This window comes from Astatotilapia calliptera, chromosome 3, assembly GCF_964374335.1.
Source record: "Astatotilapia calliptera chromosome 3, fAstCal68.1, whole genome shotgun sequence".
Classification (NCBI taxonomy): Eukaryota; Metazoa; Chordata; class Actinopteri; order Cichliformes; family Cichlidae; genus Astatotilapia; species Astatotilapia calliptera.
The window spans coordinates 22,508,282-22,535,466 of record NC_137424.1 but is presented as its reverse complement, the minus strand read 5'-3'; the positions used below and the strand labels follow the sequence as shown (position 1 = coordinate 22,535,466).

Below are 27,185 nucleotides of genomic sequence, written 5' to 3'. Positions count from 1 at the left end.
TGAGGCCATCTTCAACAATCCAGGGCCTGTGCTGTTAGATAAATGCTAAACTGAGCCTTTGGGTTAGGGTATTATGCAAACATGCAGGTATGGTTAAAGGATTGTCTTCGTAACTTCAGGTACTTGCCACCTAATCAGTTGAATCCATAAATTGAGACATTGTGCTGGGGCCAGCAGCTTACGGCCATACCACCCTGAGCACGCCCGACCTCGTCTGATCTCGGAAGCTAAGCAGGGCTGGGCTTGGTTAGTACTTGGATGGGAGACTGCCTGGGAATACCTGGTGCTGTAAGCCTTTCTTTTTCATGTCATTGAACCGCTTTTGATCCAGAGAAGGGGTGTATTAAAAGACCAAAAGCAGCTGCCCATTAATGAGGGCACATTAACGACATTGCTTTTGGCTGTTTTCCAATGTCTTGTGCTGCTAGCTGATGCCACCTACACCACACCAGGGCCTGAGTGACCGGCTGGGGCCACTTACACCACATCAGGGCCTGTGGCTGCTGGCTGAGGCCACTTACACCACACCAGGGCCTGTGGCTGCTGGCTGAGGCCACTTACACCACACCAGGGCATTAGTTGCTATTGAGGCCAATTACACCACACCAGGGTCTGTGGCTCTTGCTCAGGCCACTTACACCACATCAGGGCCTGTGGCACTGGCTGAGGCCACTTACACCACACCAGGGCCTGTGGCTGCTGGCTGAGGCCACCTACACCACACCAGGGCATTAGTTGCTATTGAGGCCAATTACACCACACCAGGGTCTGTGACTCTTGCTCAGGCCACTTACACCACACTAGGGCCTGTGGCACTGGCTGAGGCCACTTACACCACACCAGGGCCTGTGGCTGCTGGCTCAGGCCACTTACACCACACCAGGGCCTGTGGCTGCTGGCTGAGGCCACTTACACCACACCAGGGCCTGTGGCTGCTGGCTGAGGCCACTTACACCACACCAGTGCCTGTGGCTGCTGGCTGAGGCCACTTACACCACACCAGGGCCTGTGGCTGCTGGCTGAGGTCACTTACACCACACCAGGGCCTGTGGCTGCTGGCTGAGGGCACTTACACCACACCAGTGCCTGTGGCTTCTGGCTGAGGCCACTTACACCACACCAGGGCCTGTGGCAGCTGGCTCAGGCCACTTACACCACACCAGGGCCTGTGGCTGCTGGCTGAGGCCACTTACACCACACCAGGGCCTGTGGCTGCTGGCTGAGGCCACTTACACCACACCAGTGCCTGTGGCTGCTGGCTGAGGCCACTTACACCACACCAGGGCATTAGTTGCTATTGAGGCCCCTTACACCACACCAGGGCCTGTGGCACTGGCTGAGGCCACTTACACCACACCAGGGCCTGTGGCTGCTGGCTGAGGCCACCTACACCTCACCAGGGCATTAGTTGCTATTGAGGCCACTTACAGCACACCAGTGCCTGTGGCTTCTGGCTGAGGCCACTTACACCACACCAGGGCCTGTGGCTCTTGCTCAGGCCACTCACATCACACCAGGCCCTGCGCTTCTGGCCGAGGCCATCTTCACCAAACCAGGCCCTGTGCTGCTAGCTGTGGCCATGTACAACACACCAGGGCCTGTGCTGTTAGATAAATGCCAAACTGAGCCTTTGGGTTAGGGTATTATGCAAACATGCAGGTATGGTTAAAGGATTGTCTTCGTAACTTCAGGTACTTGCCACCTAATCAGTTGAATCCATAAATTGAGACATTGTGCTGGGGCCAGCAGCTTACGGCCATACCACCCTGAGCACGCCCGACCTCGTCTGATCTCGGAAGCTAAGCAGGGCTGGGCTTGGTTAGTACTTGGATGGGAGACTGCCTGGGAATACCTGGTGCTGTAAGCCTTTCATTTTCATGTCATTGAACCGCTTTTGATCCAGAGAAGGGGTGTATTAAAAGACCAAAAGCAGCTGCCCATTAATGAGGGCACATTAACGACATTGCTTTTGGCTGTTTTCCAATGTCTTGTGCTGCTAGCTGATGCCACCTACACCACACCAGGGCCTGAGTGACCGGCTGGGGCCACTTACACCACATCAGGGCCTGTGGCTGCTGGCTGAGGCCACTTACACCACACCAGGGCCTGTGGCTGCTGGCTGAGGCCACTTACACCACACCAGGGCCTGTGGCTGCTGGCTGAGGCCACCTACACCACACCAGGGCCTTAGTTGCTATTGAGGCCAATTACACCACACCAGGGTCTGTGGCTCTTGCTCAGGCCACTTACACCACACCAGGGCCTGTGGCTGCTGGCTGAGGCCACTTACACCACACCAGGGCATTAGTTGCTATTGAGGCCACTTACACCACACCAGGGCCTGTGGCTGCTGGCTGAGGCCACCTACACCACACCAGGGCATTAGTTGCTATTGAGGCCAATTACACCACACCAGGGTCTGTGGCTCTTGCTCAGGCCACTTACACCACACCAGGGCCTGTGGCACTGGCTGAGGCCACTTACACCACACCAGGGCCTGTGGCTCTGGCTGAGGCCACTTACACCACACCAGGGCCTGTGGCTGCTGGCTGAGGCCACTTACACCACACCAGGGCCTGTGGCTGCTGGCTGAGGCCACTTACACCACACCAGTGCCTGTGGCTTCTGGCTGAGGCCACTTACACCACACCAGGGCCTGTGGCTCTTGCTCAGGCCACTCACATCACACCAGGCCCTGCGCTTCTGGCCGAGGCCATCTTCACCAAACCAGGCCCTGTGCTGCTAGCTGTGGCCATGTACAACACACCAGGCCCTGTGCTGGTTCCTGAGGCCATCTTCAACAATCCAGGGCCTGTGCTGTTAGATAAATGCTAAACTGAGCCTTTGGGTTAGGGTATTATGCAAACATGCAGGTATGGTTAAAGGATTGTCTTCGTAACTTCAGGTACTTGCCACCTAATCAGTTGAATCCATAAATTGAGACATTGTGCTGGGGCCAGCAGCTTACGGCCATACCACCCTGAGCACGCCCGACCTCGTCTGATCTCGGAAGCTAAGCAGGGCTGGGCTTGTTTAGTACTTGGATGGGAGACTGCCTGGGAATACCTGGTGCTGTAAGCCTTTCTTTTTCATGTCATTGAACCGCTTTTGATCCAGAGAAGGGGTGTATTAAAAGACCAAAAGCAGCTGCCCATTAATGAGGGCACATTAACGACATTGCTTTTGGCTGTTTTCCAATGTCTTGTGCTGCTAGCTGATGCCACCTACACCACACTAGGGCCTGAGTGACCGGCTGGGGCCACTTACACCACATCAGGGCCTGTGGCTGCTGGCTGAGGCCACTTACACCACACCAGGGCCTGTGGCTGCTGGCTGAGGCCACTTACACCACATCAGGGCATTAGTTGCTATTGAGGCCAATTACACCACACCAGGGTCTGTGGCTCTTGCTCAGGCCACTTACACCACATCAGGGCCTGTGGCACTGGCTGAGGCCACTTACACCACACCAGGGCCTGTGGCTGCTGGCTGAGGCCACCTACACCACACCAGGGCATTAGTTGCTATTGAGGCCAATTACACCACACCAGGGTCTGTGACTCTTGCTCAGGCCACTTACACCACACTAGGGCCTGTGGCACTGGCTGAGGCCACTTACACCACACCAGGGCCTGTGGCTGCTGGCTGAGGCCACTTACACCACACCAGGGCCTGTGGCTGCTGGCTGAGGTCACTTACACCACACCAGTGCCTGTGGCTGCTGGCTGAGGGCACTTACACCACACCAGTGCCTGTGGCTTCTGGCTGAGGCCACTTACACCACACCAGGGCCTGTGGCTGCTGGCTGAGGCCACTTACACCACACCAGGGCCTGTGGCTGCTGGCTGAGGTCACTTACACCACACCAGTGCCTGTGGCTGCTGGCTGAGGGCACTTACACCACACCAGTGCCTGTGGCTTCTGGCTGAGGCCACTTACACCACACCAGGGCCTGTGGCTGCTGGCTGAGGCCACTTACACCACACCAGGGCCTGTGGCTGCTGGCTGAGGGCACTTACACCACACCAGTGCCTGTGGCTGCTGGCTGAGGCCACTTACACCACACCAGGGCATTAGTTGCTATTGAGGCCCCTTACACCACACCAGGGCCTGTGGCACTGGCTGAGGCCACTTACACCACACCAGGGCCTGTGGCTGCTGGCTGAGGCCACCTACACCACACCAAGGCATTAGTTGCTATTGAGGCCAATTACACCACACCAGGGTCTGTGACTCTTGCTCAGGCCACTTACACCACACCAGGGCCTTTGGCACTGGCTGAGGCCACTTACACCACACCAGGGCCTTTGGCACTGGCTGAGGCCACTTACACCACACCAGGGCCTGTGGCTGCTGGCTGAGGCCACTTACACCACACCAGGGCCTGTGGCTGCTGGCTGAGGTCACTTACACCACACCAGGGCCTGTGGCTGCTGGCTGAGGGCACTTACACCACACCAGTGCCTGTGGCTTCTGGCTGAGGCCACTTACACCACACCAGGGCCTGTGGCAGCTGGCTCAGGCCACTTACACCACACCAGGGCCTGTGGCTGCTGGCTGAGGCCACTTACACCACACCAGGGCCGGTGGCTGCTGGCTGAGGCCACTTACACCACACCAGTGCCTGTGGCTGCTGGCTGAGGCCACTTACACCACACCAGGGCATTAGTTGCTATTGAGGCCCCTTACACAACACCAGGGCCTGTGGCACTGGCTGAGGCCACTTACACCACACCAGGGCCTGTGGCTGCTGGCTGAGGCCACTTACACCTCACCAGGGCATTAGTTGCTATTGAGGCCAATTACACCACACCAGGGTCTGTGGCTCTTGCTCAGGCCACCTACACCACACCAGGGCCTGTGGCACTGGCTGAGGCCACTTACACCACACCAGGGCCTGTGGCTCTGGCTGAGGCCACTTACACCACACCAGGGCCTGTGGCTGCTGGCTGAGGCCATTTACACCACACCAGGGCCTGTGGCTGCTGGCTGAGGCCACTTACACCACACCAGGGCCTGTGGCTGCTGGCTGAGGCCACTTACACCACACCAGGGCCTGTGGCTCTTGCTCAGGCCACTCACATCACACCAGGCCCTGCGCTTCTGGCCGAGGCCATCTTCACCAAACCAGGCCCTGTGCTGCTAGCTGTGGCCATGTACAACACACCAGGGCCTGTGCTGTTAGATAAATGCTAAACTGAGCCTTTGGGTTAGGGTATTATGCAAACATGCAGGTATGGTTAAAGGATTGTCTTCGTAACTTCAGGTACTTGCCACCTAATCAGTTGAATCCATAAATTGAGACATTGTGCTGGGGCCAGCAGCTTACGGCCATACCACCCTGAGCACGCCCGACCTCGTCTGATCTCGGAAGCTAAGCAGGGCTGGGCTTGGTTAGTACTTGGATGGGAGACTGCCTGGGAATACCTGGTGCTGTAAGCCTTTCATTTTCATGTCATTGAACCGCTTTTGATCCAGAGAAGGGGTGTATTAAAAGACCAAAAGCAGCTGCCCATTAATGAGGGCACATTAAGGACATTGCTTTTGGCTGTTTTCCAATGTCTTGTGCTGCTAGCTGATGCCACCTACACCACACCAGGGCCTGAGTGACCGGCTGGGGCCACTTACACCACATCAGGGCCTGTGGCTGCTGGCTGAGGCCACTTACACCACACCAGGGCCTGTGGCTGCTGGCTGAGGCCACTTACACCACACCAGGGCCTGTGGCTGCTGGCTGAGGCCACTTACACCACACCAGGGCATTAGTTGCTATTGAGGCCACTTACACCACACCAGGGCCTGTGGCTGCTGGCTGAGGCCACCTACACCACACCAGGGCATTAGTTGCTATTGAGGCCAATTACACCACACCAGGGTCTGTGGCTCTTGCTCAGGCCACTTACACCACACCAGGGCCTGTGGCACTGGCTGAGGCCACTTACACCACACCAGGGCCTGTGGCTCTGGCTGAGGCCACTTACACCACACCAGGGCCTGTGGCACTGGCTGAGGCCACTTACACCACACCAGGGCCTGTGGCTGCTGGCTGAGGCCACTTACACCACACCAGGGCCTGTGGCACTGGCTGAGGCCACTTACACCACACCAGGGCCTTAGTTGCTATTGAGGCCACTTACACCACACCAGGGCCTGTGGCAGTGGCTGAGGCCACTTACACCACACCAGGGCATGTGGCTGCTGGCTGAGGCCACTTACACCACACCAGGGCATTAGTTGCTATTGAGGCCACTTACACCACACCAGGGCCTGTGGCTGCTGGCTGAGGCCACCTACACCACACCAGGGCATTAGTTGCTATTGAGGCCAATTACACCACACCAGGGTCTGTGGCACTGGCTGAGGCCACTTACACCACACCAGGGCCTGTGGCACTGGCTTAGGCCACTTACACCACACCAGGGCCTGTGGCTGCTGGCTGAGGCCACTTACACCACACCAGGGCCTGTGGCTGCTGGCTGAGGCCACTTACACCACACCAGGGCCTGTGGCTGCTGGCTGAGGCCACTTACACCACACCAGGGCATTAGTTGCTATTGAGGCCCCTTACACCACACCAGGGCCTGTGGCACTGGCTGAGGCCACTTACACCACACCAGGGCCTGTGGCTGCTGGCTGAGGCCACCTACACCACACCAGGGCAGTAGTTGCTATTGAGGCCAATTACACCACACCAGGGTCTGTGACTCTTGCTCAGGCCACTTACACCACACCAGGGCCTGTGGCACTGGCTGAGGCCACTTACACCACACCAGGGCCTGTGGCTGCTGGCTGAGGCCACTTACACCACACCAGGGCCTGTGGCTGCTGGCTGAGGTCACTTACACCACACCAGGGCCTGTGGCTGCTGGCTGAGGGCACTTACACCACACCAGTGCCTGTGGCTTCTGGCTGAGGCCACTTACACCACACCAGTGCCTGTGGCTTCTGGCTCAGGCCACTTACACCACACCAGGGCCTGTGGCTGCTGGCTGAGGCCACTTACACCACACCAGGGCCTGTGGCTGCTGGCTGAGGCCACTTACACCACACCAGTGCCTGTGGCTGCTGGCTGAGGCCACTTACACCACACCAGGGCATTAGTTGCTATTGAGGCCCCTTACACCACACCAGGGCCTGTGGCACTGGCTGAGGCCACTTACACCACACCAGGGCCTGTGGCTGCTGGCTGAGGCCACCTACACCTCACCAGGGCATTAGTTGCTATTGAGGCCAGTTACACCACACCAGGGTCTGTGGCTCTTGCTCAGGCCACTTACACCACACCAGGGCCTGTGGCACTGGCTGAGGCCACTTACACCACACCAGGGCCTGTGGCACTGGCTGAGGCCACTTACACCACACCAGGGCCTGTGGCTCTGGCTGAGGCCACTTACACCACACCAGGGCCTGTGGCTGCTGGCTGAGGCCACTTAAACCACACCAGGGCCTGTGGCTGCTTGCTGAGGCCACTTACACCACACCAGTGCCTGTGGCTTCTGGCTGAGGCCACTTACACCACACCAGGGCCTGTGGCTCTTGCTCAGGCCACTCACATCACACCAGGCCCTGCGCTTCTGGCCGAGGCCATCTTCACCAAACCAGGCCCTGTGCTGCTAGCTGTGGCCATGTACAACACACCAGGCCCTGTGCTGGTTCCTGAGGCCATCTTCAACAATCCAGGGCCTGTGCTGTTAGATAAATGCTAAACTGAGCCTTTGAATTAGGGTATTATGCAAACATGCAGGTATGGTTAAAGGATTGTCTTCGTAACTTCAGGTACTTGCCACCTAATCAGTTGAATCCATAAATTGAGACATTGTGCTGGGGCCAGCAGCTTACGGCCATACCACCCTGAGCACGCCCGACCTCGTCTGATCTTGGAAGCTAAGCAGGGCTGGGCTTGGTTAGTACTTGGATGGGAGACTGCCTGGGAATACCTGGTGCTGTAAGCCTTTCATTTTCATGTCATTGAACCGCTTTTGATCCAGAGAAGGGGTGTATTAAAAGACCAAAAGCAGCTGCCCATTAATGAGGGCACATTAACGACATTGCTTTTGGCTGTTTTCCAATGTCTTGTGCTGCTAGCTGATGCCACCTACACCACACCAGGGCCTGAGTGACCGGCTGGGGCCACTTACACCACATCAGGGCCTGTGGCTGCTGGCTGAGGCCACTTACACCACACCAGGGCCTGTGGCTGCTGGCTGAGGCCACTTACACCACACCAGGGCATTAGTTGCTATTGAGGCCACTTACACCACACCAGGGTCTGTGGCTCTTGCTCAGGCCACTTACACCACACCATGGCCTGTGGCACTGGCTGAGGCCACTTACACCACACCAGGGCCTGTGGCTGTTGGCTGAGGCCACCTACACCACACCAGGGCATTAGTTGCTATTGAGGCCAATTACACCACACCAGCGTCTGTGACTCTTGCTCAGGCCACTTACACCACACCAGGGCCTGTGGCACTGGCTGAGGCCACTTACACCACACCAGGGCCTGTGGCTGCTGGCTGAGGCCACTTACACCACACCAGGGCATGTGGCTGCTGGCTGAGGTCACTTACACCACACCAGTGCCTGTGGCTGCTGGCTGAGGGCACTTACACCACACCAGTGCCTGTGGCTTCTGGCTGAGGCCACTTACACCACACCAGGGCCTGTGGCTGCTGGCTGAGGCCACTTACACCACACCAGGGCCTGTGGCTGCTGGCTGAGGTCACTTACACCACACCAGTGCCTGTGGCTGCTGGCTGAGGGCACTTACACCACACCAGTGCCTGTGGCTTCTGGCTGAGGCCACTTACACCACACCAGGGCCTGTGGCTCTTGCTCAGGCCACTTACACCACACCAGGGCCTGTGGCACTGGCTGAGGCCACTTACACCACACCAGGGCCTGTGGCTGCTGGCTGAGGCCACCTACACCACACCAGGGCATTAGTTGCTATTGAGGCCAATTACACCACACCAGGGTCTGTGACTCTTGCTCAGGCCACTTACACCACACCAGGGCCTGTGGCACTGGCTGAGGCCACTTACACCACACCAGGGCCTGTGGCTGCTGGCTGAGGCCACTTACACCACACCAGGGCCTTTGGCTGCTGGCTGAGGTCACTTACACCACACCAGGGCGTGTGGCTGCTGGCTGAGGGCACTTACACCACACCAGTGCCTGTGGCTTCTGGCTGAGGCCACTTACACCACACTACGGCCTGTGGCAGCTGGCTCAGGCCACTTACACCACACCAGGGCCTGTGGCTGCTGGCTGAGGCCACTTACACCACACCAGTGCCTGTGGCTGGTGGCTGAGGCCACTTACACCACACCAGGGCATTAGTTGCTATTGAGGCCCCTTACACCACACCAGGGCCTGTGGCACTGGCTGAGGCCACTTACACCACACCAGGGCATTAGTTGCTATTGAGGCCAATTACACCACACCAGGGTCTGTGGCTCTTGCTCAGGCCACTTACACCACACCAGGGCCTGTGGCACTGGCTGAGGCCACTTACACCACACCATGGCCTGTGGCTCTGGCTGAGGCCACTTACACCACACCAGGGCCTGTGGCTGCTGGCTGAGGCCATTTACACCACACCAGGGCCTGTGGCTGCTGGCTGAGGCCACTTTCACCACACCAGGGACTGTGGCTGCTGGCTGAGGCCACTTACACCACACCAGTGCCTGTGGCTTCTGGCTGAGGCCACTTACACCACACCAGGGCCTGTGGCTCTTGCTCAGGCCACTTACACCACACCAGGGCCTGTGGCTGCTGGCTGAGGCCACTTACACCACACCAGGGCATTAGTTGCTATTGAGGCCAATTACACCACACCAGGGTCTGTGACTCTTGCTCAGGCCACTTACACCACACCAGGGCCTGTGGCACTGGCTGAGGCCACTTACACCACACCAGGGCCTGTGGCTGCTGGCTGAGGCCACTTACACCACACCAGGGCCTGTGGCTGCTGGCTGAGGTCACTTACACCACACCAGTGCCTGTGGCTGCTGGCTGAGGGCACTTACACCACACCAGTGCCTGTGGCTTTTGGCTGAGGCCACTTACACCACACCAGGGCCTGTGGCTGCTGGCTGGGGCCACTTACACCACATCAGGGCCTGTGGCTGCTGGCTGAGGCCACTTACACCACACCAGTGCCTGTGGCTTCTGGCTGAGGCCACTTACACCACACCAGGGCATTAGTTGCTATTGAGGCCAATTACACCACACCAGGGTCTGTGGCTCTTGCTCAGGCCACTTACACCACATCAGGGCCTGTGGCACTGGCTGAGGCCACTTACACCACACCAGGGCCTGTGGCTGCTGGCTGAGGCCACCTACACCACACCAGGGCATTAGTTGCTATTGAGGCCAATTACACCACACCAGGGTCTGTGACTCTTGCTCAGGCCACTTACACCACACTAGGGCCTGTGGCACTGGCTGAGGCCACTTACACCACACCAGGGCCTGTGGCTGCTGGCTGAGGCCACTTACACCACACCAGGGCCTGTGGCTGCTGGCTGAGGTCACTTACACCACACCAGTGCCTGTGGCTGCTGGCTGAGGGCACTTACACCACACCAGTGCCTGTGGCTTCTGGCTGAGGCCACTTACACCACACCAGGGCCTGTGGCTCTTGCTGAGGCCACTTACACCACACCAGGGCCTGTGGCTGCTGGCTGAGGCCACTTACACCACACCAGGGCCTGTGGCTGCTGGCTGAGGGCACTTACACCACACCAGTGCCTGTGGCTGCTGGCTGAGGCCACTTACACCACACCAGGGCATTAGTTGCTATTGAGGCCCCTTACACCACACCAGGGCCTGTGGCACTGGCTGAGGCCACTTACACCACACCAGGGCCTGTGGCTGCTGGCTGAGGCCACCTACACCACACCAGGGCATTAGTTGCTATTGAGGCCAATTACACCACACCAGGGTCTGTGACTCTTGCTCAGGCCACTTACACCACACCAGGGCCTGTGGCACTGGCTGAGGCCACTTACACCACACCAGGGCCTGTGGCTGCTGGCTGAGGCCACTTACACCACACCAGGGCCTGTGGCTGCTGGCTGAGGTCACTTACACCACACCAGGGCCTGTGGCTGCTGGCTGAGGGCACTTACACAACACCAGTACCTGTGGCTTCTGGCTGAGGCCACTTACACCACACCAGGGCCTGTGGCAGCTGGCTCAGGCCACTTACACCACACCAGGGCCTGTGGCTGCTGGCTGAGGCCACTTACACCACACCAGGGCCTGTGGCTGCTGGCTGAGGCCACTTACACCACACCAGTGCCTGTGGCTGCTGGCTGAGGCCACTTACACCACACCAGGGCATTAGTTGCTATTGAGGCCCCTTACACCACACCAGGGCCTGTGGCACTGGCTGAGGCCACTTACACCACACCAGGGCCTGTGGCTGCTGGCTGAGGCCACCTACACCTCACCAGGGCATTAGTTGCTATTGAGGCCAATTACACCACAACAGGGTCTGTGGCTCTTGCTCAGGCCACTTACACCACACCAGGGCCTGTGGCACTGGCTGAGGCCACTTACACCACACCAGGGCCTGTGGCTCTGGCTGAGGCCATTTACACCACACCAGGGCCTGTGGCTGCTGGCTGAGGCCACTTACACCACACCAGGGCCTGTGGCTGCTGGCTGAGGCCACTTACACCACACCAGTGCCTGTGGCTTCTGGCTGAGGCCACTTACACCACACCAGGGCCTGTGGCTCTTGCTCAGGCCACTCACATCACACCAGGCCCTGCGCTTCTGGCCGAGGCCATCTTCACCAAACCAGGCCCTGTGCTGCTAGCTGTGGCCATGTACAACACACCAGGCCCTGTGCTGGTTCCTGAGGCCATCTTCAACAATCCAGGGCCTGTGCTGTTAGATAAATGCTAAACTGAGCCTTTGGGTTAGGGTATTATGCAAACATGCAGGTATGGTTAAAGGATTGTCTTCGTAACTTCAGGTACTTGCCACCTAATCAGTTGAATCCATAAATTGAGACATTGTGCTGGGGCCAGCAGCTTACGGCCATACCACCCTGAGCACGCCCGACCTCGTCTGATCTCGGAAGCTAAGCAGGGCTGGGCTTGGTTAGTACTTGGATGGGAGACTACCTGGGAATACCTGGTGCTGTAAGCCTTTCATTTTCATGTCATTGAACCGCTTTTGATCCAGAGAAGGGGTGTATTAAAAGACCAAAAGCAGCTGCCCATTAATGAGGGCACATTAACGACATTGCTTTTGGCTGTTTTCCAATGTCTTGTGCTGCTAGCTGATGCCACCTACACCACACCAGGGCCTGAGTGACCGGCTGGGGCCACTTACACCACATCAGGGCCTGTGGCTGCTGGCTGAGGCCACTTACACCACACCAGGGCCTGTGGCTGCTGGCTGAGGCCACTTACACCACACCAGGGCATTAGTTGCTATTGAGGCCAATTACACCACACCAGGGTCTGTGGCTCTTGCTCAGGCCACTTACACCACACCAGGGCCTGTGGCACTGGCTGAGGCCACTTACACCACACCAGGGCCTGTGGCTGCTGGCTGAGGCCACTTACACCACACCAGGGCATTAGTTGCTATTGAGGCCAATTACACCACACCAGGGTCTGTGACTCTTGCTCAGGCCACTTACACCACACTAGGGCCTGTGGCACTGGCTGAGGCCACTTACACCACACCAGGGCCTGTGGCTGCTGGCTGAGGCCACTTACACCACACCAGGGCCTGTGGCTGCTGGCTGAGGTCACTTACACCACACCAGTGCCTGTGGCTGCTGGCTGAGGGCACTTACACCACACCAGTGCCTGTGGCTTCTGGCTGAGGCCACTTACACCACACCAGGGCCTGTGGCTGCTGGCTGAGGCCACTTACACCACACCAGGGCCTGTGGCTGCTGGCTGAGGTCACTTACACCACACCAGTGCCTGTGGCTGCTGGCTGAGGGCACTTACACCACACCAGTGCCTGTGGCTTCTGGCTGAGGCCACTTACACCACACCAGGGCCTGTGGCTGCTGGCTGAGGCCACTTACACCACACCAGGGCCTGTGGCTGCTGGCTGAGGGCACTTACACCACACCAGTGCCTGTGGCTGCTGGCTGAGGCCACTTACACCACACCAGGGCATTAGTTGCTATTGAGGCCCCTTACACCACACCAGGGCCTGTGGCACTGGCTGAGGCCACTTACACCACACCAGGGCCTGTGGCTGCTGGCTGAGGCCACCTACACCACACCAAGGCATTAGTTGCTATTGAGGCCAATTACACCACACCAGGGTCTGTGACTCTTGCTCAGGCCACTTACACCACACCAGGGCCTTTGGCACTGGCTGAGGCCACTTACACCACACCAGGGCCTTTGGCACTGGCTGAGGCCACTTACACCACACCAGGGCCTGTGGCTGCTGGCTGAGGCCACTTACACCACACCAGGGCCTGTGGCTGCTGGCTGAGGTCACTTACACCACACCAGGGCCTGTGGCTGCTGGCTGAGGGCACTTACACCACACCAGTGCCTGTGGCTTCTGGCTGAGGCCACTTACACCACACCAGGGCCTGTGGCAGCTGGCTCAGGCCACTTACACCACACCAGGGCCTGTGGCTGCTGGCTGAGGCCACTTACACCACACCAGGGCCGGTGGCTGCTGGCTGAGGCCACTTACACCACACCAGTGCCTGTGGCTGCTGGCTGAGGCCACTTACACCACACCAGGGCATTAGTTGCTATTGAGGCCCCTTACACAACACCAGGGCCTGTGGCACTGGCTGAGGCCACTTACACCACACCAGGGCCTGTGGCTGCTGGCTGAGGCCACTTACACCTCACCAGGGCATTAGTTGCTATTGAGGCCAATTACACCACACCAGGGTCTGTGGCTCTTGCTCAGGCCACCTACACCACACCAGGGCCTGTGGCACTGGCTGAGGCCACTTACACCACACCAGGGCCTGTGGCTCTGGCTGAGGCCACTTACACCACACCAGGGCCTGTGGCTGCTGGCTGAGGCCATTTACACCACACCAGGGCCTGTGGCTGCTGGCTGAGGCCACTTACACCACACCAGGGCCTGTGGCTGCTGGCTGAGGCCACTTACACCACACCAGGGCCTGTGGCTCTTGCTCAGGCCACTCACATCACACCAGGCCCTGCGCTTCTGGCCGAGGCCATCTTCACCAAACCAGGCCCTGTGCTGCTAGCTGTGGCCATGTACAACACACCAGGGCCTGTGCTGTTAGATAAATGCTAAACTGAGCCTTTGGGTTAGGGTATTATGCAAACATGCAGGTATGGTTAAAGGATTGTCTTCGTAACTTCAGGTACTTGCCACCTAATCAGTTGAATCCATAAATTGAGACATTGTGCTGGGGCCAGCAGCTTACGGCCATACCACCCTGAGCACGCCCGACCTCGTCTGATCTCGGAAGCTAAGCAGGGCTGGGCTTGGTTAGTACTTGGATGGGAGACTGCCTGGGAATACCTGGTGCTGTAAGCCTTTCATTTTCATGTCATTGAACCGCTTTTGATCCAGAGAAGGGGTGTATTAAAAGACCAAAAGCAGCTGCCCATTAATGAGGGCACATTAAGGACATTGCTTTTGGCTGTTTTCCAATGTCTTGTGCTGCTAGCTGATGCCACCTACACCACACCAGGGCCTGAGTGACCGGCTGGGGCCACTTACACCACATCAGGGCCTGTGGCTGCTGGCTGAGGCCACTTACACCACACCAGGGCCTGTGGCTGCTGGCTGAGGCCACTTACACCACACCAGGGCCTGTGGCTGCTGGCTGAGGCCACTTACACCACACCAGGGCATTAGTTGCTATTGAGGCCACTTACACCACACCAGGGCCTGTGGCTGCTGGCTGAGGCCACCTACACCACACCAGGGCATTAGTTGCTATTGAGGCCAATTACACCACACCAGGGTCTGTGGCTCTTGCTCAGGCCACTTACACCACACCAGGGCCTGTGGCACTGGCTGAGGCCACTTACACCACACCAGGGCCTGTGGCTCTGGCTGAGGCCACTTACACCACACCAGGGCCTGTGGCACTGGCTGAGGCCACTTACACCACACCAGGGCCTGTGGCTGCTGGCTGAGGCCACTTACACCACACCAGGGCCTGTGGCACTGGCTGAGGCCACTTACACCACACCAGGGCCTTAGTTGCTATTGAGGCCACTTACACCACACCAGGGCCTGTGGCAGTGGCTGAGGCCACTTACACCACACCAGGGCCTGTGGCTGCTGGCTGAGGCCACTTACACCACACCAGGGCATTAGTTGCTATTGAGGCCACTTACACCACACCAGGGCCTGTGGCTGCTGGCTGAGGCCACCTACACCACACCAGGGCATTAGTTGCTATTGAGGCCAATTACACCACACCAGGGTCTGTGGCACTGGCTGAGGCCACTTACACCACACCAGGGCCTGTGGCACTGGCTTAGGCCACTTACACCACACCAGGGCCTGTGGCTGCTGGCTGAGGCCACTTACACCACACCAGGGCCTGTGGCTGCTGGCTGAGGCCACTTACACCACACCAGGGCCTGTGGCTGCTGGCTGAGGCCACTTACACCACACCAGGGCATTAGTTGCTATTGAGGCCCCTTACACCACACCAGGGCCTGTGGCACTGGCTGAGGCCACTTACACCACACCAGGGCCTGTGGCTGCTGGCTGAGGCCACCTACACCACACCAGGGCATTAGTTGCTATTGAGGCCAATTACACCACACCAGGGTCTGTGACTCTTGCTCAGGCCACTTACACCACACCAGGGCCTGTGGCACTGGCTGAGGCCACTTACACCACACCAGGGCCTGTGGCTGCTGGCTGAGGCCACTTACACCACACCAGGGCCTGTGGCTGCTGGCTGAGGTCACTTACACCACACCAGGGCCTGTGGCTGCTGGCTGAGGGCACTTACACCACACCAGTGCCTGTGGCTTCTGGCTGAGGCCACTTACACCACACCAGTGCCTGTGGCTTCTGGCTCAGGCCACTTACACCACACCAGGGCCTGTGGCTGCTGGCTGAGGCCACTTACACCACACCAGGGCCTGTGGCTGCTGGCTGAGGCCACTTACACCACACCAGTGCCTGTGGCTGCTGGCTGAGGCCACTTACACCACACCAGGGCATTAGTTGCTATTGAGGCCCCTTACACCACACCAGGGCCTGTGGCACTGGCTGAGGCCACTTACACCACACCAGGGCCTGTGGCTGCTGGCTGAGGCCACCTACACCTCACCAGGGCATTAGTTGCTATTGAGGCCAGTTACACCACACCAGGGTCTGTGGCTCTTGCTCAGGCCACTTACACCACACCAGGGCCTGTGGCACTGGCTGAGGCCACTTACACCACACCAGGGCCTGTGGCACTGGCTGAGGCCACTTACACCACACCAGGGCCTGTGGCTCTGGCTGAGGCCACTTACACCACACCAGGGCCTGTGGCTGCTGGCTGAGGCCACTTAAACCACACCAGGGCCTGTGGCTGCTTGCTGAGGCCACTTACACCACACCAGTGCCTGTGGCTTCTGGCTGAGGCCACTTACACCACACCAGGGCCTGTGGCTCTTGCTCAGGCCACTCACATCACACCAGGCCCTGCGCTTCTGGCCGAGGCCATCTTCACCAAACCAGGCCCTGTGCTGCTAGCTGTGGCCATGTACAACACACCAGGCCCTGTGCTGGTTCCTGAGGCCATCTTCAACAATCCAGGGCCTGTGCTGTTAGATAAATGCTAAACTGAGCCTTTGAATTAGGGTATTATGCAAACATGCAGGTATGGTTAAAGGATTGTCTTCGTAACTTCAGGTACTTGCCACCTAATCAGTTGAATCCATAAATTGAGACATTGTGCTGGGGCCAGCAGCTTACGGCCATACCACCCTGAGCACGCCCGACCTCGTCTGATCTTGGAAGCTAAGCAGGGCTGGGCTTGGTTAGTACTTGGATGGGAGACTGCCTGGGAATACCTGGTGCTGTAAGCCTTTCATTTTCATGTCATTGAACCGCTTTTGATCCAGAGAAGGGGTGTATTAAAAGACCAAAAGCAGCTGCCCATTAATGAGGGCATATTAACGACATTGCTTTTGGCTGTTTTCCAATGTCTTGTGCTGCTAGCTGATGCCACCTACACCACACCAGGGCCTGAGTGACCGGCTGGGGCCACTTACACCACATCAGGGCCTGTGGCTGCTGGCTGAGGCCACTTACACCACACCAGGGCCTGTGGCTGCTGGCTGAGGCCACTTACACCACACCAGTGCCTGTGGCTTCTGGCTGAGGCCACTTACACCACACCAGGGCCTGTGGCTCTTGCTCAGGCCACTTACACCACACCAGGGCCTGTGGCTGCTGGCTGAGGCCACTTACACCACACCAGGGCCTGTGGCTGCTGGCTGAGGGCACTTACACCACACCAGTGCCTGTGGCTGCTGGCTGAGGCCACTTACACCACACCAGGGCATTAGTTGCTATTGAGGCCCCTTACACCACACCAGGGCCTGTGGCTGCTGGCTGAGGCCACCTACACCACACCAGGGCATTAGTTGCTATTGAGGCCAATTACACCACACCAGGGTCTGTGACTCTTGCTCAGGCCACTTACACCACACCAGGGCCTGTGGCACTGGCTGAGGCCACTTACACCACACCAGGGCCTGTGGCTGCTGGCTGAGGCCACTTACACCACACCAGGGCCTGTGGCTGCTGGCTGAGGTCACTTACACCACACCAGGGCCTGTGGCTGCTGGCTGAGGCCACTTACACCACACCAGGGCCTTAGTTGCTATTGAGGCCCCTTACACCACACCAGGGCCTGTGGCACTGGCTGAGGCCACTTACACCACACCAGGGCCTGTGGCTGCTGGCTGAGGCCACCTACACCACACCAGGGCATTAGTTGCTATTGAGGCCAATTACACCACACCAGGGTCTGTGGCTCTTGCTCAGGCCACTTACACCACACCAGGGCCTGTGGCACTGGCTGAGGCCACTTACACCACACCAGGGCCTGTGGCTGCTGGCTGAGGCCACTTACACCACACCAGGGCCTGTGGCTGCTGGCTGAGGCCACTTACACCACACCAGGGACTGTGGCTGCTGGCTGAGGCCACTTACACCACACCAGTGCCTGTTGCTTCTGGCTGAGGCCACTTACACCACACCAGGGCCTGTGGCTCTTGCTCAGGCCACTCACATCACACCAGGCCCTGCGCTTCTGGCCTAGGCCATCTTCACCAAACCAGGCCCTGTGCTGCTAGCTGTGGCCATGTACAACACACCAGGCCCTGTGCTGGTTCCTGAGGCCATCTTCAACAATCCAGGGCCTGTGCTGTTAGATAAATGCTAAACTGAGCCTTTGGGTTAGGGTATTATGCAAACATGCAGGTATGGTTAAAGGATTGTCTTCGTAACTTCAGGTACTTGCCACCTAATCAGTTGAATCCATAAATTGAGACATTGTGCTGGGGCCAGCAGCTTACGGCCATACCACCCTGAGCACGCCCGACCTCGTCTGATCTCGGAAGCTAAGCAGGGCTGGGCTTGGTTAGTACTTGGATGGGAGACTGCCTGGGAATACCTGGTGCTGTAAGCCTTTCTTTTTCATGTCATTGAACCGCTTTTGATCCAGAGAAGGGGTGTATTAAAAGACCAAAAGCAGCTGCCCATTAATGAGGGCACATTAACGACATTGCTTTTGGCTGTTTTCCAATGTCTTGTGCTGCTAGCTGATGCCACCTACACCACACCAGGGCCTGAGTGACCGGCTGGGGCCACTTACACCACATCAGGGCCTGTGGCTGCTGGCTGAGGCCACTTACACCACACCAGGGCCTGTGGCTGCTGGCTGAGGCCACTTACACCACACCAGGGCATTAGTTGCTATTGAGGCCAATTACACCACACCAGGGTCTGTGGCTCTTGCTCAGGCCACTTACACCACATCAGGGCCTGTGGCACTGGCTGAGGCCACTTACACCACACCAGGGCCTGTGGCTGCTGGCTGAGGCCACCTACACCACACCAGGGCATTAGTTGCTATTGAGGCCAATTACACCACACCAGGGTCTGTGACTCTTGCTCAGGCCACTTACACCACACTAGGGCCTGTGGCACTGGCTGAGGCCACTTACACCACACCAGGGCCTGTGGCTGCTGGCTCAGGCCACTTACACCACACCAGGGCCTGTGGCTGCTGGCTGAGGCCACTTACACCACACCAGGGCCTGTGGCTGCTGGCTGAGGCCACTTACACCACACCAGTGCCTGTGGCTGCTGGCTGAGGCCACTTACACCACACCAGGGCCTGTGGCTGCTGGCTGAGGTCACTTACACCACACCAGGGCCTGTGGCTGCTGGCTGAGGGCACTTACACCACACCAGTGCCTGTGGCTTCTGGCTGAGGCCACTTACACCACACCAGGGCCTGTGGCAGCTGGCTCAGGCCACTTACACCACACCAGGGCCTGTGGCTGCTGGCTGAGGCCACTTACACCACACCAGGGCCTGTGGCTGCTGGCTGAGGCCACTTACACCACACCAGTGCCTGTGGCTGCTGGCTGAGGCCACTTACACCACACCAGGGCATTAGTTGCTATTGAGGCCCCTTACACCACACCAGGGCCTGTGGCACTGGCTGAGGCCACTTACACCACACCAGGGCCTGTGGCTGCTGGCTGAGGCCACCTACACCTCACCAGGGCATTAGTTGCTATTGAGGCCACTTACAGCACACCAGTGCCTGTGGCTTCTGGCTGAGGCCACTTACACCACACCAGGGCCTGTGGCTCTTGCTCAGGCCACTCACATCACACCAGGCCCTGCGCTTCTGGCCGAGGCCATCTTCACCAAACCAGGCCCTGTGCTGCTAGCTGTGGCCATGTACAACACACCAGGGCCTGTGCTGTTAGATAAATGCTAAACTGAGCCTTTGGGTTAGGGTATTATGCAAACATGCAGGTATGGTTAAAGGATTGTCTTCGTAACTTCAGGTACTTGCCACCTAATCAGTTGAATCCATAAATTGAGACATTGTGCTGGGGCCAGCAGCTTACGGCCATACCACCCTGAGCACGCCCGACCTCGTCTGATCTCGGAAGCTAAGCAGGGCTGGGCTTGGTTAGTACTTGGATGGGAGACTGCCTGGGAATACCTGGTGCTGTAAGCCTTTCATTTTCATGTCATTGAACCGCTTTTGATCCAGAGAAGGGGTGTATTAAAAGACCAAAAGCAGCTGCCCATTAATGAGGGCACATTAACGACATTGCTTTTGGCTGTTTTCCAATGTCTTGTGCTGCTAGCTGATGCCACCTACACCACACCAGGGCCTGAGTGACCGGCTGGGGCCACTTACACCACATCAGGGCCTGTGGCTGCTGGCTGAGGCCACTTACACCACACCAGGGCCTGTGGCTGCTGGCTGAGGCCACTTACACCACACCAGGGCCTGTGGCTGCTGGCTGAGGCCACCTACACCACACCAGGGCCTTAGTTGCTATTGAGGCCAATTACACCACACCAGGGTCTGTGGCTCTTGCTCAGGCCACTTACACCACACCAGGGCCTGTGGCTGCTGGCTGAGGCCACTTACACCACACCAGGGCATTAGTTGCTATTGAGGCCACTTACACCACACCAGGGCCTGTGGCTGCTGGCTGAGGCCACCTACACCACACCAGGGCATTAGTTGCTATTGAGGCCAATTACACCACACCAGGGTCTGTGGCTCTTGCTCAGGCCACTTACACCACACCAGGGCCTGTGGCACTGGCTGAGGCCACTTACACCACACCAGGGCCTGTGGCTCTGGCTGAGGCCACTTACACCACACCAGGGCCTGTGGCTGCTGGCTGAGGCCACTTACACCACACCAGGGCCTGTGGCTGCTGGCTGAGGCCACTTACACCACACCAGTGCCTGTGGCTTCTGGCTGAGGCCACTTACACCACACCAGGGCCTGTGGCTCTTGCTCAGGCCACTCACATCACACCAGGCCCTGCGCTTCTGGCCGAGGCCATCTTCACCAAACCAGGCCCTGTGCTGCTAGCTGTGGCCATGTACAACACACCAGGCCCTGTGCTGGTTCCTGAGGCCATCTTCAACAATCCAGGGCCTGTGCTGTTAGATAAATGCTAAACTGAGCCTTTGGGTTAGGGTATTATGCAAACATGCAGGTATGGTTAAAGGATTGTCTTCGTAACTTCAGGTACTTGCCACCTAATCAGTTGAATCCATAAATTGAGACATTGTGCTGGGGCCAGCAGCTTACGGCCATACCACCCTGAGCACGCCCGACCTCGTCTGATCTCGGAAGCTAAGCAGGGCTGGGCTTGTTTAGTACTTGGATGGGAGACTGCCTGGGAATACCTGGTGCTGTAAGCCTTTCTTTTTCATGTCATTGAACCGCTTTTGATCCAGAGAAGGGGTGTATTAAAAGACCAAAAGCAGCTGCCCATTAATGAGGGCACATTAACGACATTGCTTTTGGCTGTTTTCCAATGTCTTGTGCTGCTAGCTGATGCCACCTACACCACACTAGGGCCTGAGTGACCGGCTGGGGCCACTTACACCACATCAGGGCCTGTGGCTGCTGGCTGAGGCCACTTACACCACACCAGGGCCTGTGGCTGCTGGCTGAGGCCACTTACACCACATCAGGGCATTAGTTGCTATTGAGGCCAATTACACCACACCAGGGTCTGTGGCTCTTGCTCAGGCCACTTACACCACATCAGGGCCTGTGGCACTGGCTGAGGCCACTTACACCACACCAGGGCCTGTGGCTGCTGGCTGAGGCCACCTACACCACACCAGGGCATTAGTTGCTATTGAGGCCAATTACACCACACCAGGGTCTGTGACTCTTGCTCAGGCCACTTACACCACACTAGGGCCTGTGGCACTGGCTGAGGCCACTTACACCACACCAGGGCCTGTGGCTGCTGGCTGAGGCCACTTACACCACACCAGGGCCTGTGGCTGCTGGCTGAGGTCACTTACACCACACCAGTGCCTGTGGCTGCTGGCTGAGGGCACTTACACCACACCAGTGCCTGTGGCTTCTGGCTGAGGCCACTTACACCACACCAGGGCCTGTGGCTGCTGGCTGAGGCCACTTACACCACACCAGGGCCTGTGGCTGCTGGCTGAGGTCACTTACACCACACCAGTGCCTGTGGCTGCTGGCTGAGGGCACTTACACCACACCAGTGCCTGTGGCTTCTGGCTGAGGCCACTTACACCACACCAGGGCCTGTGGCTGCTGGCTGAGGCCACTTACACCACACCAGGGCCTGTGGCTGCTGGCTGAGGGCACTTACACCACACCAGTGCCTGTGGCTGCTGGCTGAGGCCACTTACACCACACCAGGGCATTAGTTGCTATTGAGGCCCCTTACACCACACCAGGGCCTGTGGCACTGGCTGAGGCCACTTACACCACACCAGGGCCTGTGGCTGCTGGCTGAGGCCACCTACACCACACCAAGGCATTAGTTGCTATTGAGGCCAATTACACCACACCAGGGTCTGTGACTCTTGCTCAGGCCACTTACACCACACCAGGGCCTTTGGCACTGGCTGAGGCCACTTACACCACACCAGGGCCTTTGGCACTGGCTGAGGCCACTTACACCACACCAGGGCCTGTGGCTGCTGGCTGAGGCCACTTACACCACACCAGGGCCTGTGGCTGCTGGCTGAGGTCACTTACACCACACCAGGGCCTGTGGCTGCTGGCTGAGGGCACTTACACCACACCAGTGCCTGTGGCTTCTGGCTGAGGCCACTTACACCACACCAGGGCCTGTGGCAGCTGGCTCAGGCCACTTACACCACACCAGGGCCTGTGGCTGCTGGCTGAGGCCACTTACACCACACCAGGGCCGGTGGCTGCTGGCTGAGGCCACTTACACCACACCAGTGCCTGTGGCTGCTGGCTGAGGCCACTTACACCACACCAGGGCATTAGTTGCTATTGAGGCCCCTTACACAACACCAGGGCCTGTGGCACTGGCTGAGGCCACTTACACCACACCAGGGCCTGTGGCTGCTGGCTGAGGCCACTTACACCTCACCAGGGCATTAGTTGCTATTGAGGCCAATTACACCACACCAGGGTCTGTGGCTCTTGCTCAGGCCACCTACACCACACCAGGGCCTGTGGCACTGGCTGAGGCCACTTACACCACACCAGGGCCTGTGGCTCTGGCTGAGGCCACTTACACCACACCAGGGCCTGTGGCTGCTGGCTGAGGCCATTTACACCACACCAGGGCCTGTGGCTGCTGGCTGAGGCCACTTACACCACACCAGGGCCTGTGGCTGCTGGCTGAGGCCACTTACACCACACCAGGGCCTGTGGCTCTTGCTCAGGCCACTCACATCACACCAGGCCCTGCGCTTCTGGCCGAGGCCATCTTCACCAAACCAGGCCCTGTGCTGCTAGCTGTGGCCATGTACAACACACCAGGGCCTGTGCTGTTAGATAAATGCTAAACTGAGCCTTTGGGTTAGGGTATTATGCAAACATGCAGGTATGGTTAAAGGATTGTCTTCGTAACTTCAGGTACTTGCCACCTAATCAGTTGAATCCATAAATTGAGACATTGTGCTGGGGCCAGCAGCTTACGGCCATACCACCCTGAGCACGCCCGACCTCGTCTGATCTCGGAAGCTAAGCAGGGCTGGGCTTGGTTAGTACTTGGATGGGAGACTGCCTGGGAATACCTGGTGCTGTAAGCCTTTCATTTTCATGTCATTGAACCGCTTTTGATCCAGAGAAGGGGTGTATTAAAAGACCAAAAGCAGCTGCCCATTAATGAGGGCACATTAAGGACATTGCTTTTGGCTGTTTTCCAATGTCTTGTGCTGCTAGCTGATGCCACCTACACCACACCAGGGCCTGAGTGACCGGCTGGGGCCACTTACACCACATCAGGGCCTGTGGCTGCTGGCTGAGGCCACTTACACCACACCAGGGCCTGTGGCTGCTGGCTGAGGCCACTTACACCACACCAGGGCCTGTGGCTGCTGGCTGAGGCCACTTACACCACACCAGGGCATTAGTTGCTATTGAGGCCACTTACACCACACCAGGGCCTGTGGCTGCTGGCTGAGGCCACCTACACCACACCAGGGCATTAGTTGCTATTGAGGCCAATTACACCACACCAGGGTCTGTGGCTCTTGCTCAGGCCACTTACACCACACCAGGGCCTGTGGCACTGGCTGAGGCCACTTACACCACACCAGGGCCTGTGGCTCTGGCTGAGGCCACTTACACCACACCAGGGCCTGTGGCACTGGCTGAGGCCACTTACACCACACCAGGGCCTGTGGCTGCTGGCTGAGGCCACTTACACCACACCAGGGCCTGTGGCACTGGCTGAGGCCACTTACACCACACCAGGGCCTTAGTTGCTATTGAGGCCACTTACACCACACCAGGGCCTGTGGCAGTGGCTGAGGCCACTTACACCACACCAGGGCATGTGGCTGCTGGCTGAGGCCACTTACACCACACCAGGGCATTAGTTGCTATTGAGGCCACTTACACCACACCAGGGCCTGTGGCTGCTGGCTGAGGCCACCTACACCACACCAGGGCATTAGTTGCTATTGAGGCCAATTACACCACACCAGGGTCTGTGGCACTGGCTGAGGCCACTTACACCACACCAGGGCCTGTGGCACTGGCTTAGGCCACTTACACCACACCAGGGCCTGTGGCTGCTGGCTGAGGCCACTTACACCACACCAGGGCCTGTGGCTGCTGGCTGAGGCCACTTACACCACACCAGGGCCTGTGGCTGCTGGCTGAGGCCACTTACACCACACCAGGGCATTAGTTGCTATTGAGGCCCCTTACACCACACCAGGGCCTGTGGCACTGGCTGAGGCCACTTACACCACACCAGGGCCTGTGGCTGCTGGCTGAGGCCACCTACACCACACCAGGGCATTAGTTGCTATTGAGGCCAATTACACCACACCAGGGTCTGTGACTCTTGCTCAGGCCACTTACACCACACCAGGGCCTGTGGCACTGGCTGAGGCCACTTACACCACACCAGGGCCTGTGGCTGCTGGCTGAGGCCACTTACACCACACCAGGGCCTGTGGCTGCTGGCTGAGGTCACTTACACCACACCAGGGCCTGTGGCTGCTGGCTGAGGGCACTTACACCACACCAGTGCCTGTGGCTTCTGGCTGAGGCCACTTACACCACACCAGTGCCTGTGGCTTCTGGCTCAGGCCACTTACACCACACCAGGGCCTGTGGCTGCTGGCTGAGGCCACTTACACCACACCAGGGCCTGTGGCTGCTGGCTGAGGCCACTTACACCACACCAGTGCCTGTGGCTGCTGGCTGAGGCCACTTACACCACACCAGGGCATTAGTTGCTATTGAGGCCCCTTACACCACACCAGGGCCTGTGGCACTGGCTGAGGCCACTTACACCACACCAGGGCCTGTGGCTGCTGGCTGAGGCCACCTACACCTCACCAGGGCATTAGTTGCTATTGAGGCCAGTTACACCACACCAGGGTCTGTGGCTCTTGCTCAGGCCACTTACACCACACCAGGGCCTGTGGCACTGGCTGAGGCCACTTACACCACACCAGGGCCTGTGGCACTGGCTGAGGCCACTTACACCACACCAGGGCCTGTGGCTCTGGCTGAGGCCACTTACACCACACCAGGGCCTGTGGCTGCTGGCTGAGGCCACTTAAACCACACCAGGGCCTGTGGCTGCTTGCTGAGGCCACTTACACCACACCAGTGCCTGTGGCTTCTGGCTGAGGCCACTTACACCACACCAGGGCCTGTGGCTCTTGCTCAGGCCACTCACATCACACCAGGCCCTGCGCTTCTGGCCGAGGCCATCTTCACCAAACCAGGCCCTGTGCTGCTAGCTGTGGCCATGTACAACACACCAGGCCCTGTGCTGGTTCCTGAGGCCATCTTCAACAATCCAGGGCCTGTGCTGTTAGATAAATGCTAAACTGAGCCTTTGAATTAGGGTATTATGCAAACATGCAGGTATGGTTAAAGGATTGTCTTCGTAACTTCAGGTACTTGCCACCTAATCAGTTGAATCCATAAATTGAGACATTGTGCTGGGGCCAGCAGCTTACGGCCATACCACCCTGAGCACGCCCGACCTCGTCTGATCTTGGAAGCTAAGCAGGGCTGGGCTTGGTTAGTACTTGGATGGGAGACTGCCTGGGAATACCTGGTGCTGTAAGCCTTTCATTTTCATGTCATTGAACCGCTTTTGATCCAGAGAAGGGGTGTATTAAAAGACCAAAAGCAGCTGCCCATTAATGAGGGCACATTAACGACATTGCTTTTGGCTGTTTTCCAATGTCTTGTGCTGCTAGCTGATGCCACCTACACCACACCAGGGCCTGAGTGACCGGCTGGGGCCACTTACACCACATCAGGGCCTGTGGCTGCTGGCTGAGGCCACTTACACCACACCAGGGCCTGTGGCTGCTGGCTGAGGCCACTTACACCACACCAGGGCATTAGTTGCTATTGAGGCCACTTACACCACACCAGGGTCTGTGGCTCTTGCTCAGGCCACTTACACCACACCATGGCCTGTGGCACTGGCTGAGGCCACTTACACCACACCAGGGCCTGTGGCTGTTGGCTGAGGCCACCTACACCACACCAGGGCATTAGTTGCTATTGAGGCCAATTACACCACACCAGCGTCTGTGACTCTTGCTCAGGCCACTTACACCACACCAGGGCCTGTGGCACTGGCTGAGGCCACTTACACCACACCAGGGCCTGTGGCTGCTGGCTGAGGCCACTTACACCACACCAGGGCATGTGGCTGCTGGCTGAGGTCACTTACACCACACCAGTGCCTGTGGCTGCTGGCTGAGGGCACTTACACCACACCAGTGCCTGTGGCTTCTGGCTGAGGCCACTTACACCACACCAGGGCCTGTGGCTGCTGGCTGAGGCCACTTACACCACACCAGGGCCTGTGGCTGCTGGCTGAGGTCACTTACACCACACCAGTGCCTGTGGCTGCTGGCTGAGGGCACTTACACCACACCAGTGCCTGTGGCTTCTGGCTGAGGCCACTTACACCACACCAGGGCCTGTGGCTCTT

At 58.3% G+C, this 27,185-nt stretch overlaps 13 non-coding genes across 13 annotated transcripts; all 13 read left to right on the top strand.

Annotated features, from left to right (window-relative positions):
* The first annotated feature begins 176 nt into the window (after window positions 1-176).
* Window positions 177-295, top strand: LOC145426368 (5S ribosomal RNA). Its single transcript, XR_013907078.1, has one exon. It is a non-coding gene; the product is annotated as a 5S ribosomal RNA (ribosomal RNA).
* Window positions 296-1,748: 1,453 nt separating this feature from the next.
* On the top strand, window positions 1,749-1,867 carry LOC145426366 (5S ribosomal RNA). Its single transcript, XR_013907076.1, has one exon. It is a non-coding gene; the product is annotated as a 5S ribosomal RNA (ribosomal RNA).
* Window positions 1,868-2,962: 1,095 nt separating this feature from the next.
* LOC145426810 (5S ribosomal RNA) lies at window positions 2,963-3,081 on the top strand. Its single transcript, XR_013907529.1, has one exon. It is a non-coding gene; the product is annotated as a 5S ribosomal RNA (ribosomal RNA).
* A 2,242-nt stretch (window positions 3,082-5,323) lies between these two features.
* LOC145426365 (5S ribosomal RNA) lies at window positions 5,324-5,442 on the top strand. Its single transcript, XR_013907075.1, has one exon. It is a non-coding gene; the product is annotated as a 5S ribosomal RNA (ribosomal RNA).
* Window positions 5,443-7,833: 2,391 nt separating this feature from the next.
* Window positions 7,834-7,952, top strand: LOC145426933 (5S ribosomal RNA). Its single transcript, XR_013907654.1, has one exon. It is a non-coding gene; the product is annotated as a 5S ribosomal RNA (ribosomal RNA).
* Window positions 7,953-12,046: 4,094 nt separating this feature from the next.
* LOC145427521 (5S ribosomal RNA) lies at window positions 12,047-12,165 on the top strand. The gene has a single exon (XR_013908063.1). It is a non-coding gene; the product is annotated as a 5S ribosomal RNA (ribosomal RNA).
* A 2,242-nt stretch (window positions 12,166-14,407) lies between these two features.
* LOC145426364 (5S ribosomal RNA) lies at window positions 14,408-14,526 on the top strand. Its single transcript, XR_013907074.1, has one exon. It is a non-coding gene; the product is annotated as a 5S ribosomal RNA (ribosomal RNA).
* A 2,391-nt stretch (window positions 14,527-16,917) lies between these two features.
* On the top strand, window positions 16,918-17,036 carry LOC145426932 (5S ribosomal RNA). Its single transcript, XR_013907653.1, has one exon. It is a non-coding gene; the product is annotated as a 5S ribosomal RNA (ribosomal RNA).
* A 1,491-nt stretch (window positions 17,037-18,527) lies between these two features.
* Window positions 18,528-18,646, top strand: LOC145426363 (5S ribosomal RNA). Its single transcript, XR_013907073.1, has one exon. It is a non-coding gene; the product is annotated as a 5S ribosomal RNA (ribosomal RNA).
* A 1,453-nt stretch (window positions 18,647-20,099) lies between these two features.
* Window positions 20,100-20,218, top strand: LOC145426362 (5S ribosomal RNA). The gene has a single exon (XR_013907072.1). It is a non-coding gene; the product is annotated as a 5S ribosomal RNA (ribosomal RNA).
* Window positions 20,219-21,313: 1,095 nt separating this feature from the next.
* Window positions 21,314-21,432, top strand: LOC145426809 (5S ribosomal RNA). Its single transcript, XR_013907528.1, has one exon. It is a non-coding gene; the product is annotated as a 5S ribosomal RNA (ribosomal RNA).
* Window positions 21,433-23,674: 2,242 nt separating this feature from the next.
* LOC145426361 (5S ribosomal RNA) lies at window positions 23,675-23,793 on the top strand. Its single transcript, XR_013907071.1, has one exon. It is a non-coding gene; the product is annotated as a 5S ribosomal RNA (ribosomal RNA).
* Window positions 23,794-26,184: 2,391 nt separating this feature from the next.
* On the top strand, window positions 26,185-26,303 carry LOC145426931 (5S ribosomal RNA). The gene has a single exon (XR_013907652.1). It is a non-coding gene; the product is annotated as a 5S ribosomal RNA (ribosomal RNA).
* The last annotated feature ends 882 nt before the right edge of the window (window positions 26,304-27,185 follow it).